Consider the following 17,011-nt stretch of genomic DNA (forward strand, 5'->3'; position numbering starts at 1 on the left):
GTTTGCAAGACCTGAGCAAGACTGTTAACAGTAATATGTTTTGGAGGTTGTTAATTCATAGGGCCACCATAAACTGGAAGCAACTTGATGGCACATTACAAACACACAAACACAGTCACGCTCACACACGTACATATATGACAGTGGGACTATGGATTAAACCTGCCTTGTGGGCCCAGTGGGTTAGATCCAGTCTAATTTTCCCACTCATGCAAGGCTCTTCTATCAGTGTAATGGAACTTACCTGCCTCTTCCTGCCTGCTGCAGCCCTTAATCTCCTGAAAATGCTCCTCTTGAGGAAGAGCAGACTTTTCCCAGGGAGACTTATCTTCTCAGGAAGTGACCAAAGTACAATAGCCTCAGTTTGGTCATTTAGCTTCTAGCTTGATTTGATATAGAGCCCATTTATTTGTCTTTTTGGTGGCACAAGTTATCCATAATACTCTCCTCTACACACACACACACAATTCTCACACATATGGGAATAATAAAGCACTACACCTATGGGCAATGTTGTAGTAGTGGGGGCCACCTAACACCCCTAAAAGTGGCTAGACTGGCGTTCACTACTTCCGCAAGATGATGCATTATACAGGGCCTCTTTCCCTAACAGGAATTTTGCCTGCTGCATCACATAGTCTTGAGTTTAGAACTCTGGTGTGGGAAGGGAGAAGCAGCAGGGGACAATCTAAAGCAGCAAAAAGCTGGTAAGGAAAGGGCTAAGCACCCCCTTCCCCCTCGTTGTTTCATTTGTAATTTCCCCTTCCTAAGACTGCATTCACATTTCAAAACAGGCTATCAAAGCTCCCGTTTTGTTTTTAAAATTTCCATTGTGGAAATGCTGCATACATTTTCATACAAGTGTAAACTGACCTTAAATATTAAGCTGCTTTGGGTTTCTAAACAGGCTATAGGTGTCAGTAAGGTCGGATACGGTTCTTTTATTAAAGTGTGCAGGTCCAATCATATTCTAGTACGATAACATTGTCCCTGGCCCATGCGTGGATAATAAGGGAAGTTCCCACTAAAACAGTTCTTGGACTAATGACAGACTCCTGAGTATCTACTAATGAGTAGCATTTGACCCCAGGAAGGGATATATTCATATGCTCTGCTGAACAGATTTTTAAGCAGATGCTCTTAGTGGTGCATCATCGTAATCCATTGTTGCAGGTTTATGACTGACAGTTTTGCACTGTCGTTTCAACTGAGCCAGTAACCAGGATTTTATAACTTAATTCCCATCAATATAGTTTAATCTGCCTGTGTAGTGTATTGTAAAATGAATGGTGGGATATTTTTGAACACTCTATAATCTGAGAAATCAATAATATTGGAGATTTCTGTTGCTGATGAAAAGCTTTGCTGCTTATTCCAGATTTGACCCTGGGTAAACTACTTATCTGCTTGTCTGGTATACTGTGTACACCACAGAGTGACACAAACCTTAGTTAATATTTATTTCTAAAGTGATCAAGCTCCTTACAATAAAGGCACTCTAAGAGTGTTGGTAGTTATTAAAATGCATCAACAAGTCTGTTGCCAAGAAATTAGTAAACTCTGAAGACTGACGCATGAACAGGCTAATGTCACCAACCTTTATTTCTGCTTTTATGTGCCAAACACCTGAGTACATCAGCTGCAGAAACAAATACAAGTGAAGGTTATTAGCTTATAAAGACTAATCTAAAAAAGACAGTCTCCTAAAAATAAGCTCTTAAAAATATTGGATGCACCATTATTATTAATATCAGTAGCTTTTTGCAGTGAAGTGCTTTAAAACACAAGCCTTCGTCTGGCTTACACTTCACAGCCTCAAGCAGGTATCTGGAAAGGCGGCACATACATTTTCTAAATAATAACTAAATGTTTACTCAGACATTGCACTGAGATCTTTGGGGTTTATTCCCAAACAAGTAAGTATAAGATTGTCCCTGAATGAGCTGCATTGCTGAGATTTCTCATATCCAGACCATACCCAATTTAATGCTCTGGGCATTGCCACTTAGCCTCTACAGCAGAGGACAGATGTGACTCAATTGTTTTTCTATAGTACTTTCAAGTCACTATTTTGCATTTGCCAAGAAGCCAGCAGTTCTTGAAGGGTGTTCTAGATACACCTTTATTAGAGTCAAGTTCCTCATTTGTATTTAAATGAGTAGTAGAAATGAAGTGAAAAAGAACTGCCCAGTTCCTAAATTATCCCATGAATGTATTCTTTTTTCCTGTTAAATGAAACTATGTTTATATTGCATTGTATTACAAATTCAGAGTACTTAAATTTTAAATTTCAATGTCAAATATACGGTTTCCTCGATGTGAATTGTACCATGTTCATTTATGACATTGATAATATTTATGTTATTTATGTTCACTGATAACAACTACAAGAACAATAATTTTCAAAAAATGAGGCAAAAATTAATTCAGCATTATTACTTCCTTACCATATGAACCCTAACAATGTTTAGATGGAAATAAACCCCTATTGATCTTTAATTGAACCTACCTCCAAATAAGAAATTTTAGGGTTTCATTTCAAATCAGTATTACTAAAGGCAAAATGAGACGAAGCATTGTAGAATCTTTGAGCAGCTCTCCAGTGTAATTTTGTTTGGCGAATGACAGCCAAGGGAGGGCCCAATAAAAATTTGGATTCCAGTGGGGAGGAGACGATTTTAAAATACAGGTTATCTATATGATGATTGTATGATTTCTCCAGTGGGGAGAAGAGCTTACCAGAGGGCTGTTAGAGGTCATGAAAATGGCATGGAGGGAAAGTCAACCCCCTCCCCACCCATGCCAAGGCAAGTTGAGGAAGAACAGCTGAGGAGGGACAAGATGAGTCTTGCCTCCTGTGAATGACATATACAATACTGTAGTTATCTAATGTAGCTTCTATTCCCAATGATTCTCAGCTGTGCTCCCCTGGCACACCATGCTCTATATCTTAGAGATGGAACATCCCCTCTTTGTTTTGGAAAAGGATTCAAACCTGTGGATGAGAAGTATTATTAACTTATTTATCATCACATTTAAAGTGCGGTTCCTCAGCTTCCAGCTCTCTACATAAACATTCAGCTTCTTTAGGAAGGGCAATTTCATTTTTATTATAGCTTTCATATAAGAATGGCTTTAAGATGGTATTCCCTAGGAAATTCTTCTGTACAGTTCTGGTTGCTGGGGAGGCTGTAGGGGGAGGGTGCTTGGTTTACTCTCTTGCTTACTGGTTCACTGTTCTCTCTTCCTTTTGGTTTGTTAGGGATATAGATGAAGGTCTGTGCCCCTTTTTTACCAGCAAAGATGTCTGTTTGTGTGCTGTATATTTTTGTTCAGTAATATTGCATTGCCTGCGCACTGAAAACACCAATATTTCCCAGCTTCTAATGTAGAGAAATGCATTATTAGATGGTCCTGCATGCACAAGTGTATAGCAAAGACTTGATCCCCTTACAATGACATCTCAAACATAGAAATGCAATCTTGGGGTTATGGGGCCACTCTTACATTTCTTAGGACTAGGTGTAAATATGCTCTGATGGCCTCATTTCTTCCTTGATGAAATACCTCCTATATGGCCCAGTGTTGGGAGAAGATAGCAGCTTTGGAGGGTGGGCTCTATACCATCTTATCCCTGCTGAGCTCCCTCTCTTTCTTAAGCTATGTACTCCCCAGGCTCTACCCCAAAGCTTCAGCAACTTCCCAACCCAGAGCTGGTAACCCTGCAAAAGAAGCTGGCAAGAAAACAATGAAGTTTCCCTAATGCAGCTACCTCACTGGTCCCTAGCTTTACTTCACGTGAACACACAAAGCTGCCTTATACTGAATCTGACCCTTGGTTAATCAAAGTCAATATTGTCTACTCTGACTGGCAGCAGCTCTCCAGGGTCTCAGGCTGAGGTCTTTCACATCACCTACCTGTCTAGTCCCTTTAACTGGAGATGCTGGGGATTGAACCTGGGGCCTTCTGCATGCCAAGCTGATGCTCTACCGCTGAGCCACAGCCCCTCTCCGAAGAAGATAAATTTTATTCTAGTTTTTTGTACAGAGGAAATTCAGTCTCCATCAAGACTGTCAAAAATTGCCAGTGCCAACTATATTTCAATTCGTCATGGCAGGGTATTGGGAAAGGTTTTCAATCAGCAATAATCGCACCTCGGATTAACCTCACTGGCTACGATACTGCCACCGCACATACCTGGCCGGCAGCAATAACACCCTTCTTGGGTCAGGGATCATCTCCCACTGACAGCAGCCTTTCTGCCACCCAGTACCTGGGAGAAAAACAATTCTTCTCCTTATATTAACTTTCCCAACCCTCCTCTGCAGCAATTGGCCTATTTCCCGCCTCCAATTCCACCAGGCCCAATCCCAGGCTTGGAAGGTGGGGAAATGTAGGCCCAGATGGAAAATTTACAGCAAGACCATAGGCCTCTGTGTGGGAGAAATGCTTTTCTGAGACCAGCAAGCCACTCCACGAACCAGTCTTGAGCTTAATAAATGGAAGGTGGTATATAATTGGTGGCAAAGGGACCTGGATTCATGACAGTCTGTTTCCAATGCTAGTGCAGTAGCATTGATGGGGTTGCAGGGAATTGCAGTCTCTCTAATATATTTTTATCTCCCCCCCTTCAAGGAGCTCAGAGCGGTGTGTGTAGTTACCCCTTCCTCAGTTTATCCTCATGACAACCCTATGAGATAGATTAGGCTGAGAGAGACTAGATGGCCCAAAGTCACCAAGTTAGCCCAGTGCAGATCTGAACCAGGGTTTACAAGGTCCTACCTGGACATTCTAAGAACTCTATAGCATTGGTCTGTAAGCTGCTGTTATGATAATAACTGCTCCCATACCCAATACTGGGAACCCTGAGCCTAATCCAATTCTCTGTTGAAGCTACCAAGTTCTACTGGGGGCGATAGTGGGAGGTGCAAAATATCACGGGACCTTCTGTTTTCATATCCTGACTTATATGTGTGCATACTACATATATTTAAGTGTATCAGATGCTTCTTAAAATAAGATATGTTATCATCCTTAAGATACATTAAGGCTCTGCATCTAAATTATGATGACTAATGTGACTACTGAGCCTTCTGGACAGCCATGTAATTATGCTTTTCCAAATTATGTAATAATATTGCTCATCCTGAGCATTTGAGGGGGGTTTGACTATACCTCTAAATAAGCAATACGATAAGGAATGCTCATTGAATACAATGCAGAGAATCTGTGAGATATGGGCTTTGGTGAATTTGACGAATCCCTTCACTTTGAGGTATCAAATGTCTTCTGTAATTGCTTGGAAAGCATGCTGGTCCTACAACTTTTGTGCTATTCCAGTGCCCTTTGCCAGCCTGAAGTTTATTTTGCATTTCTCTCTGGCTAGTTACAGTAATTTTGGCTGCAGAGTAGCGTTAGATCTGATCTTTGGATTTCTGAACACAGCTCTACAGTCCAGCACTGAACAAATAGAAAATGATTAGTCATGTAGCGCTTATTGATTTAGTAGTCTTCAGTTTAAAAATTATGTTTCCTACTATTGTTCTTTTCATATTATTACTCAAGCAAATTGTATCGCAGTCAGTTAGAAATTGGTTAACTCCTTCTTGCCACTTCAGCTTTGTGTCGTGTTTATAGCTCAGTCTTGCGCTGATGGAATAGCAGCCATAAAGTGAAAACTGTTTTCTTTTTAATGTATGAAATAAAAAAGGGCTTGAGGTAAAATTCTTAAAGGATATATGTTAGTTTAAGAAGCTGGTGGCTCAGAGTCTTCAAAGTGTATGCACCACTGCAACCCAAAGGGAGGGCAGCCAAAGCCAGTCTCAGGAATGGAAAAACACTTGTCTGGGAGAGGGCCTGGAGAATATGTGAATACCATCTCAATTCTTATTCTTAGCAAACGCAAGGACATCCACAGGAAGTCTACAGCCCCTTCATGCATTAGTTCACTGAGGGTCAGAAAAACACAAAAAGGCTTAGCTGAATAGGCTTTTCTCACCTAATTGTCACCCAGCTGGAAATAAAGGTAGTCACTGTAATTGACACACACACCCCGCCAAACACACACACACAACACTAACTTCTGGTCCTTAATAGATGACTGCACTGGCATGGGATGAAGTCAAGGAAAAGCAGTGCATGTACCAGGGCCCCTAGCAGGATACGCTCTTAAGATATGCTCTGCCACCATTTATTGATATTGGTACTGACTGAGTAGATAAACAAAGTTTATGATTGATGCCTCAGAAGTTCTGAATGATTACAGTGGTACTTTCTGACCTTTAAATCTATAAAATATCAATCTGCTTGACACTTTTCAAGCAGGGCTAAAATCTCTCCGGAACCAAGATGGGAATCTGATATCTGCCTCATTTGGCACCACCTATGTACTTTAGTACACTTTTATGGTTCAGTAGATGCACTATACGCCATGATCTTTCCATCAGGTCATTCAAACACATGAAAAGTGAAAAAATCCAAAAAGTGGCATTGGCCCCAAAACCAGAGCTGACAGAACTAGCAGAAATACCACTGTGAATTTAGAATAATGGAAACAACATTATCCTCTACAACACTGCTGTTAAGGCCCTGCCGCTGAGCTGAAATCTGCAGCAGCTGTTCCATTCTACCCAGACTTCTGTGGTTATATTGGAAGAAGCCCTCATTCTGTAACCTGATCATCTGAAGCAAGCTGTTACCAAACTGCAGAATGAACAGTCCTCCTCATCTCCTCTCTAATGCCTCTTCATTTACAAAGAATTTCCAAGGTCTGTGTGACTCATGGGTTTGGAAATAGCAACTATTTCAGTTGTGGTTTACAAGCTTAGACCTGGACCAGGTTATGGGATCTGTTGTCCATCCCTGCTTCACTTAGGGGTTTAATTAGTCTGGAGACCTCAATTGTTGAAGTCAAGCTGAAACCACAAATATTTCATCATCCTGTTAAATCAGAGCTCAGCGTTGCACATTTGAGCTGCTGCTGCTTCTTACTTGCTGTAAATATGGATAGCGCTTTATAGACAAATCCTTTGAGCTGTTGTATTGGCAAACACATATGTAGTACTAAGCAGCAGGACTGCTGTGCTGACAAAATGCCACAGCTTGTAGCATTGCTGTACCATCATGAGCCACACTCAATTTGTCTTACTAGGGGAAAAAATGTCTGGGTTGACACCACTGCAGTATGGCAGGGTGACACAGAAATTCTTGCAGGGTGAGTGAAGCAGAGCTGGAGGTAAACTATGCATCACATTAAATTCCCTTTGGCAACCATAGAACTGACATTATTCCATCCCCACACCACAACGGATGCATTGTAACAATTTGTGACTCTGATGGGATTGCAGCTAAAAATGTAGCACAGCAGAGCAGATTCACACAATTTGTGGCATGTTTTCTGTGGTAATATCTATACCAAAACAATGTACCCATATTTCTGTGGTAATATCTATACCAATATCTATACCAAAATATCTATATCAAAATATCTCTGCTCCAAAACAGCAATTCACAACCGCAGCCAAACCGAGATAAGTCTATTAATGAATCAGCACCATGGTCAGTGACCAGTTATTCATTCATACCATCCACCTCCTCACATCTTCCATTATCTGGGCACTATTGGCATAAAGGATGAAATGGCATTTGTCTTTCTCAACCCCCTTCTGTCTTCCCACAAAGGTTTGTTTAGTTGTTTTTAATGGTTCCAATTCAACCAAGCCATTGTTTCCACTATCTCCAGCACTGATATTTTCTTTTTCTTTTGACATTTATTTTATTTTATTTTTACACACAGCCTCCCAAAGGGTATAATTTACACAGTTAATACCATGCAATCAGAGACAACGGCAGGATTCCTGTGAGCTGAGCAATCCTGTCTCCTAATCATGGTCCTCATGCTCTGTAAAAGAATTGCAAAAGCCACCTTATTAAGAAGTGTACTACTTTTAGAAGGGTGCGCAAATTAATATTAGTAAGCTTCTGTGGCAAATGCAATCCTCTGCTTGTGCACGGAATAGACAAACATTTTCCCCACATTCATGAACACGCATGAAGCTTCCTTAGACTGAGTCAGACCACTGGTCTATCAAGATCAGTATTCCCTACACTGACTGGCAGCAGCCCTCCAGTGTCTCAGACAGAGGTCTTTCACATCATCATCATGATGCTTTTAGGTGGAGGTGCCAGGGACGGAACCTAGGACTTTCTGCATGCAAAGGAGAGGCTCCATCTGAATCATCTCATCATTCAAGCCAGTTGAATAAGACCTGGGTTGAGCATCTTCCCTTCTCCTTTTTGCAGCCTGTGGCTCTTTGTGAGCTGTGTCAGTAGAACCAGTACCATCTCAGGACATCCTTGTGTCTCTTCACATGTATTAAGTTTGTACTGGGGCCTACTGGATAGTATAATTATGTTTAATTTGTACTGTGTAATTTACTTTGTGCCCTGACCTGGATGGCTCAGGCTAGCCTGATCTCGTCAGATCTCAGAAGCTAAGCAGGGTCGGCCCTGGTTAGCATTTGGATGGGAGACCACCAAGGAATACCAGGGTTGCTGTGCAGAGGAAGGCTCTGGCAAACCACCTCTGTTAGTCTCTTGCCATGAAAACCCCCAAAAGGGGTCGCCATAAGTCGGCTGCGACTTGACGGCACTTTACGCACACAATTTACTTTGTAAGCTGGTTTGAGTCCCCATTGTGGAAGAAAAGCTGGTTTAAAATAGTTAAAATTTAAATAAACATCTTCTCTTATCAGTTATTCCTATACTATTAGTACAAAGCACATTGAAAAATTAGAAAAATGAAGAGTGCCTCTAGAGAAGAAGAAGAAGAGTTGGTTTTTATATGCCAACTTTCTCTACCACTTAAGGAAGAATCAAACCAGCTTACAATCACCTTCCCCTCCCCACAACAGACACCCTGTGAGGTAGGTGGGGCTGAGAGAGCTCTAAGAGAGCTGTGACTAGCCCAAGGTCACCCAGCTGGCTTCATGTGTAGGAGTGGGGAAACCAACACGGTTCACCAGATTAGCCTCCGCTGCTCATGTGGAGGGGTGGGGAGTCAAACCCGGTTTTCCATACCGCTCCAAACCACCACTCTTAACCACTACACCACACTGGAGGTTGGCAACCCTAATTTGGGGTGAGGGTGGGGAGACCTACAGATTTTGTAGGTGAAGCTTAACACTTTGAGTACATCTTCCAACACAGCATACAGATGTCTTAAATAAGAAAATAACACTGCTAAAATAAATAGAATTGCATGAAATCTTCAAGCATGGATGCTAGAGTGAAAAGGTCTATTCAGATTGGGTTGAGCACCCAGCCTATATCGGTGATGACAGCAGTGGAAGCTCATTCATTGCTTCTTGCCAACCACCATCACCTGACATCAAGCTGACTGCCCTCTCATGGTGGAGACAATAGGTAAAGCACCCACAGCCTCCACCACAGGAGAAGCTTGCTTGACCTGTATCCACCCAGTGGTACTAGGGGAAAAGACATTGTACAGCACTTTCTGCAGCAGCACCAGCCAGGTCTTTGTCAAGTGGTGGTTGTGGTGGAGCTGATACCTCCTCAACCTCTTTTGCCACTGCCAGCTGAATCAGAGACGAGCAACCCCTAGGAATTGGGCTCAGCTAGAACAGCAATCCACTGGGACCATTCCTGGTTTAAATGGCCTGTTTGCCCCATTCGTGAAGTCAAAAGACATATTTTCCCCTGAAATCCTTTACTATACATTTTTTGTGTGTAGTTTTTGCAGTTCATAGAATCCCTGCCATCCATTTCCCGCTCCTGCAACTGCCCTCCTTAGTTGAGTGATCCAGGCTAATCAGAGATCACATAAGTACCACACTGGCAGATTTGAGTACATGCCAATGTTACTGGGGGCCAAATAAGATAATTCTTAATTATCTTAATTTTTTAATTAGCATAGGGAGGTGAGAAAATTATACTTCAGCTAGTCTGAGACTATTGGCTCAGTTGCTTTGATGACTCATCGGCTCAGTTGCCTTGTCCTGCAGTGATATCTGCTCAGTTCTTGGGACTTCCTTTTTGAAAAAGAGTCTTTTTTGTTGGGACACACATTTATGAAAATGCTCTTCACTGTGATTTCACTTCAAGCACACATTTAAATACTGCCTCAGATAGTAAGAGAATTGTTTGCATTGTATTTGGTTCCAGAGGTGTGTTGTATAAGCAGCCCATTTTGAAAAAGTTATGACCCTAATTTATGTGTCTCTCTATGGATGTTACTGGTACTGAGCCGGTGCACTACTTTGATTTATGAAGAACTCCTGTTTCCATCATTGTCATGCCCTATTGAAAACTGCTCTGTTTGCCAACTGAGTTTGGTGACAGCTCTTACAATTGTCACAGTGACAGCTCTTTAGAGAATTCGCATCCTGCATTTAGCTGGGGGACTTCTGCTTTTCCAAGGGACAATGCTGTTATAGCATTTCACTTTAGTTTAAATCAAAAGAGATCAATCCAAAAATCAAATTACTCCAACATGTCTTTAGTTTTGAAAGGCCAATGCAGAATAGATCAAAGTCACATTAGACTTCTTTTGCAGAACATCACCAGCTAATTTCCTGAAACAAATCCTGAGGAAACACTTTGCTCATAACATAGAACAAATAAAGAGGTAATGTTTAACTATATGATTTTCTGTATTACATTCATTATGAATTGGACAGCAGGGAACTCATAGGAGACTTACTGCCCACCTCAGTCTCCATAATATGAATTGATCTGAGATCCAAAGACATAGAAATCTACACTGCAAGATTACTACCTCTCTTACCTTGTTCATTAAGCCTATGATGAAGGTCATTTATTCATTAAAGAATAACACAACAATGGCACAGCCATGGGCATCTACATGGCACCACAATATGTCAACATTTTCATGGCTATTCTGGAGCAGCACTTCCTCAGCTCCCATCCATTAATAACCATCTTGTACCTGAGATTTATTGATGACATTTTATCATTTGGACACATGGGAATGAAGCACTGGAGAAAGATCACCAGGCCTTCAGCAACTTCCACCCCATCATCAACTTGACCATTACCAATCCATGCAAGAAATACACTTTCAAGACACCACTGTACAAATGCATAACGGAAGCACAAAAACCACCTTATACCAGAAACCTACTGATCACCAAACATCCAGGCACTATCCTAAACACCCCAAATGATCCCTTGTCTACAGCCAAGTTCTACTCTACAGCTGCATCAGAGATTGTCACAACAGAATTCTTGGAATCACAGTACCCACTTGGTGTAGGAATGGAACAGATCAACAAAGCCAGAATGAAACCAAGGCATAACCTGCTAAAACAGAGGCCCAAATGAAACAACAGCAGAAGACCACTGGTGGTCACATACAGCTCTCAGCTCAAACTGATTCAACACATCATTAACAAACTATAACCTATGCTTCACAATGATACTCCTCACTCACAGGCATTGGGAGGAAAAACATTTTTGCCCACAGTCCCACAGTCCTTATCTTAAACAACTTCCCACCCTTATCAATACCCTTCCAAACATGGACAAGGACTCTGGGACCAGGGCCTGGAACAAACCAAGATGCCAACTCTGTCCCCCCACACCCATGCTGACAGCACAATAACCAGACCTAACAACACTAGCCATATTATCTCAGGTTCATTCACTTGTTCATTTTCCAACATTATGTATGTTATCAAATGTCAGCAATGTGCTTCCACCCTCCACATCAGACAAACAAATCAGTCCCTATGCAAAAGAATAAATTGACATAAATCTGACATTAAAAACCACAACACTCAAAAACTAGTGGGAGAACATTTTAACCTTGCAGGTCATTCCACTGCTGACCTAAGAGTGGCAGTCCAACTCCTCAAACAAAAACAAAACAAAACAAACTTCAAGGGAGAATTACAACACAAGATTGCTGATTAATTCAAAAGTTCAGAACAATGGACCCCCCAGGGCTGAATAGGGATATAGGATTCTTACCTCACTACAGATGCTAATTTTCAGCCCCCAAGCATTTCCCCTCTGCTCTAATCAAGCTGATTACAACATGCATTGTATCTCTGCATCCTTTAGAAGCATTCTTCACTATACCTCTCCTACCTTCTGACTGTGATAGAAAGACTCAGAGATCTCCATTCCTATTGGTGCCTGATGAAGGGAGCATTGATTCTTGAAAGTTTATACCCTGAAAATCTTGTTGGTCTCTAAGGTGCTACTGGACTTGAATCTAACACAGCATGGTGTAATGGTTAGTGTCAGACTGGGATCTGGGAGGAGAGCCAACATGGTGTAGTGGTTAAGGTGCCAGATTAGGATCTGGGAAACCCGGGTTTGAATCCCCACTCGCACCATGGAAGCTTGCTGGGTGACTTTGGGCCAATCACACACTCTCAGCTTCAACCCTGGCAAGTATTTGGATGGGAGATTTCCAAGGAATACCAGGGGCATGACGCAGAGGCAGGCAATGGCAAACCACCTGAATGTCTTTTGCCTTGAAAACCCTACAGGGTCACCATAAGTTAGCTGTGATTTGATGGCAAAAAAAAAAGAGGGGGAAGAGGGATCTGGGAGACCCAGGTTCAAATTCTCACTCTACCATAAAGCTCAACAGGTGATTTGGGGGCCAGTCACTCTCTCAGCATAATCCAACTCACAGGACTGTGAGGATAAAATGTAGGAGGGGAGAACAGTGCACACCACCTTGAGATCCTTGAAGGAAGAGTGGGATAAAAAATATTAATCAACCAAATAATTTGGTCAATTTTTTTTTTTTTTGCTATTCTCTCTGCAACAGATTGTCTGCTCTTCTTTGGTCACTAAAGAATGAAATCCTCTCCACCGGGTCTCCAAAGAGGAGCTCCACCAATTCAGTTCATATTCTGCTCTTCTGCTGCAAGCAGGGCTGATTCTTCAGCAGGTAGCTCAAAGTGCTTGCAGGCAGCTTGACCCTTTTTGCTTAGTTACATGAAAGCTCCAACCTGTCACCATCACTTCCTCACAATCCACCATCATTTGTTTTAATGAAGTATCAACAAAACAGTTATATAGAAATAAACACGGTGTAATTACTTTTTAAGCCTTACCATTTGGTGGTTATCTGTAGCCCCATATGGACATTACACTGAACGTGTGTGCAGTGTACACGATTTTTCTTTGTATGTGCATTGAGGAACTCTTGCATTATATTCAATGCATGTACAGCTAAATTTGTAATTTCAAGCCCATATTTATCCAAGAGCTTGTCTATGGTTTTATGTTATTTTAAAATGAATGCATGTTGGCTTGTTCTGACAAACAGATGCAGGATGTATGTGCCTTCACTGGAATTTGTTTACAGAACTACTACCACTGTAAGCCAGACAGTCTGTCTGGATCTGCAGCAGCTCACACTTACATGTTTTTATACAACTCTATGGGAGTCAAAAATTTCCACCACTGTTACACTGCATCATAGAAAAAATGGAGGAACTCGCCTTCATTCTTTGCTTGAGTCTGGCAGCAAACAGTGAAGGCATGATGAACCCATCCAAGACTCGGTTCACAAGCTGTCATGGCCATTGGAAGTAGTCAGTTTGCCTGCTGAACATGCATGCCACAATGTCTGAGACAATGTCTAAGTGAGACAAGTTGGCAAAAGGAAGCATTCTTTGTCAGAGCACTGGCACTCCTCATACTGTTCAGTTGTCCTCTCCTAAAGTGGAGACCAATCATGTTTCCTGTGTGTTGATTAAAAGACACCAATAAATTAACAGGAACTGTTAAATCATTTTATGGTCACTCTCTGCCAGGGAAATAAATATTAGGGAATACAACAATACATCTATGAGATGAATAGCATGGATGCTAAAAATTCACAGCATATTAGAGAGGATGAGAAGAGAGCAGGTAAAGAACTCAAGCATTGTATCCAGACAGTTCAAACACTGCAAACATTGCCTCTGAATTCTCCCCCTCGCTTCTTCATACATAACTAGAAGTCCACCTATGGGAAATCTTGATTTATTATCTTGTCTTGAAAATCTCTTCTGTGACACACAATACTAGCACATTGGAAGAGATTATTGAAAGCATATTAAATAATAAATGAGAAAGGAAACAGATAAGATTCAATATTTAGCCCCAGCGTTAGTTTTTGTGCTAACTCAAACTGAATCCAGACCAGCTGGGGGCAGTGCTGGTTGAGAAAGCTGATAGCCTGAGAGGAGTTGTTTTACTAACATCGGATGTGGTAACTTTGTCACTGTTGGACCAGGTAAAAACTTTGGGGATACTGTTTGACCCAACTCTGTTGACAGAGAAACAGATTGAATTTGTTGCTAGAAATACCTTCTTTTACTAGCAGAGAGTTCTCACATTGATTCCCTATCTAGACTCTGCCAACATGACCATGAGCAGTTCCTTTGACTGCCTTTCTGTTTCTGGGCTCAGTTTGAGGTGCTGGCTTTAACCTATAGTTATTTGAAGATCTGCCTCCCCCATATGAGCCCATACACCAGTTATAATCTAGTGTATAATCTAATGTTCCATCCCTATCTATAGGAGGGAATAGTGTCCCTTTCCAGTGATGCTCTAGAGCTATGGAATGAAGACGCTGTGTTCTAGAGGTTCCTTCCAATAGTGATTGCCGAGTCTTATGACTGCAGAAACTTCTCCAATCTCTTCCATGAGAAGAGAAATGCTCCTCGCACTCCGTGGGAAGTGCCTGGGCTTTCATAGAACAATTCCTCTCTCACAGAATGGAATAAGAAGTCCTGTGTACTTGAGAGCTCTGTATCATGGCCAAATCTGCGAAATGTTTATTTAGTAATGGAAATATTTGAAATTGTATTCCCAATACAGTATTTTCTTGGTTATCAAAAGATGTCTGGAAAAATGTTTCAATACATTTAAAACATACCCCCCAAAACACCTTACATAATAGTGTGAGGTTGAGAGCAAATGTGCATGCTTTGAATTCATAAAGCATTTAGATAACATAGGAGATACATTTCTTAGAGTAGCTTTGGATATCACCATGTATAAAGAAGATAGGAAGTACATTTGATCTCTTTCCTGTTCTCCCCTGATGGTTCTATTCAAAGTGAAATTCACACCTCTCTTCCTCACCCTCCTTGTAGTGAGATACACACATTATCCCTGCACTGGGAGTACAAGTATCTCACAATAGCAGGAAATGCACTGATAAATTACATTTTGGACAATACAGAAAACCATAGCAGAAAGCATAAATCCTACATTAACCTACCTTGCAGAGCTGTTCTATGGCTTTTTGCAATGGAAAATGCAGATGATTCATTTACCATATGCAGTACGATCCTAGCAAGGATAAAGGCGGGCCATGTAAAGTAGCAGAAAGCCTTTTTCTGTAGTACATTTAGGCCACTTCACACGCTACTTTTCTACATGGAGGAAATTTCTATGTAAGAAAAAGCACATTTTTGCCATTTGTGCCATTTTTGCACAAGTCCAAGGAATCAGAAGGAGACTGAGACTGGGAAGGGCAGCCATGAAGAAACTAGAAAAGATCCTTAAATGTAAGGATGTGTTGCTGGCAATCAAGATCAAGATAATTCATATTATAGTATTCTCCATTATTATTATGTAAGTTTATTCATTTGAAATGTGATGTTGGAGGAGAGTTTTATGAATACTGCCAAAAAGACAAATAAGTGGGTTCTAGATCAAATCAAGCCTGAACTACCCCTAGAAGCTAAAATGACTAAACTGAGGCTATCATACTTTGGCCCCATTATGAGAAGACACTCACAGGAAAAGACCATAATGCAAGGAAAATGCTGGGAGGGGCTGTGGCTCAGTGGTAGAGCATCTGCTTAGTATGCAGAAGGTCCCAGGTTCAATCCCTACCATCTCCAGTTAAGGGGACTAGGTAGGTAGGTGACGTGAAAGACCCCTGTGTCCCTGAGTCCCTGGAGAGCTGCTGCCAGTCTGAGTGGACAATACTAACTTTGATGGACCAAGGTTCCGATTCAGTATAAGGCAGCTTCATGTGTTCATGTGAAAAGTTGAAGGCAGCAGGAAAACATGAAATGGATTAATTTGATCAAGGAAGCCACAGCCCTCAGTTTGCAAGACCTATGCCAGTCAGTTAATGACAGGTAGTTTTGAAGATCATTAATTCATAGGGTCATCATGAGTTGGAAGTGACTTGATGGCATTTAACACATACCACACAATGTATCTGAAGATATGAGCTGTGATTCATGAAAGCTCATACCCTGCCAGAAATTTTGTTAGTTTTTAAGGTGCTACTAGACTCTTTTCTAATTGCTCTTTTCTACTTGCTCTTTTCTACAGACAGACTAACATGGCTACCCATCATGATCTAACACAATGTTCAGGCAGCCAATGCTCATCTACAAAGAATATTCAACCAGCCACAAAACTTTTTTCTGTATCAATAGGACTGTCCCAGGGCCAAATGAATTTTTAAAAAATCATGTGACATTCCTTACATGTAAGGAAGATCTGCATGACACTCCTGTGTTGTAAAAGTAATGTCTAATTGTGTGCATCTGTGTTATTCTCAGACAACAGTCAACAGGAAGGGGAAATTCATTTATTCAATCCTGTGGATGATTTCTAGCGATGATTTGTTTTTTGAGGTTTAATATATAGCACTGTTATTCTGTGTCAGTGATTTAAATGGGCTGATAGTGCTGCTGACAGCTTAAATGGCTCCAGCCCCCCAGCCTATCCTTCTCCGCTCTCTCAGTTTGCACTTACTCTCTGTAACCGATGAAAGGCTGACAAATTCTAGTGAGAGACAATGGAAAGCCACAGAGTAGCCAGAGTCCCTTGTAATTTGGAGGAGCAGGGGGACTGTATCTCGGGGCTTGAAGAAACAGGAACATTTCTCTTTCACTAAGACCCAGGGTCAGCTTTCAGCATAAGCAAAAGGGCAAAATTCCTTATTACCGGCACTGTTAAGAAGTTGGACATTTCTGATGCCTCAAAGAGATA

General features: G+C 41.3%; 2 non-coding genes across 2 annotated transcripts; one reads left to right on the forward strand and one right to left on the reverse strand.

The window, feature by feature from the left end:
- Positions 1 to 4,059: 4,059 nt before the first annotated feature.
- On the reverse strand, positions 4,060 to 4,200 carry LOC130493627 (U4 spliceosomal RNA). Its single transcript, XR_008933995.1, has one exon. It is a non-coding gene; the product is annotated as a U4 spliceosomal RNA (small nuclear RNA).
- Positions 4,201 to 15,831: 11,631 nt separating this feature from the next.
- TRNAT-AGU (transfer RNA threonine (anticodon AGU)) lies at positions 15,832 to 15,903 on the forward strand. Its single transcript has one exon. It is a non-coding gene; the product is annotated as a tRNA-Thr (tRNA).
- Positions 15,904 to 17,011: the final 1,108 nt, after the last annotated feature.

This window comes from Euleptes europaea, chromosome 1 (assembly GCF_029931775.1).
Source record: "Euleptes europaea isolate rEulEur1 chromosome 1, rEulEur1.hap1, whole genome shotgun sequence".
Classification (NCBI taxonomy): domain Eukaryota; kingdom Metazoa; phylum Chordata; class Lepidosauria; order Squamata; family Sphaerodactylidae; genus Euleptes; species Euleptes europaea.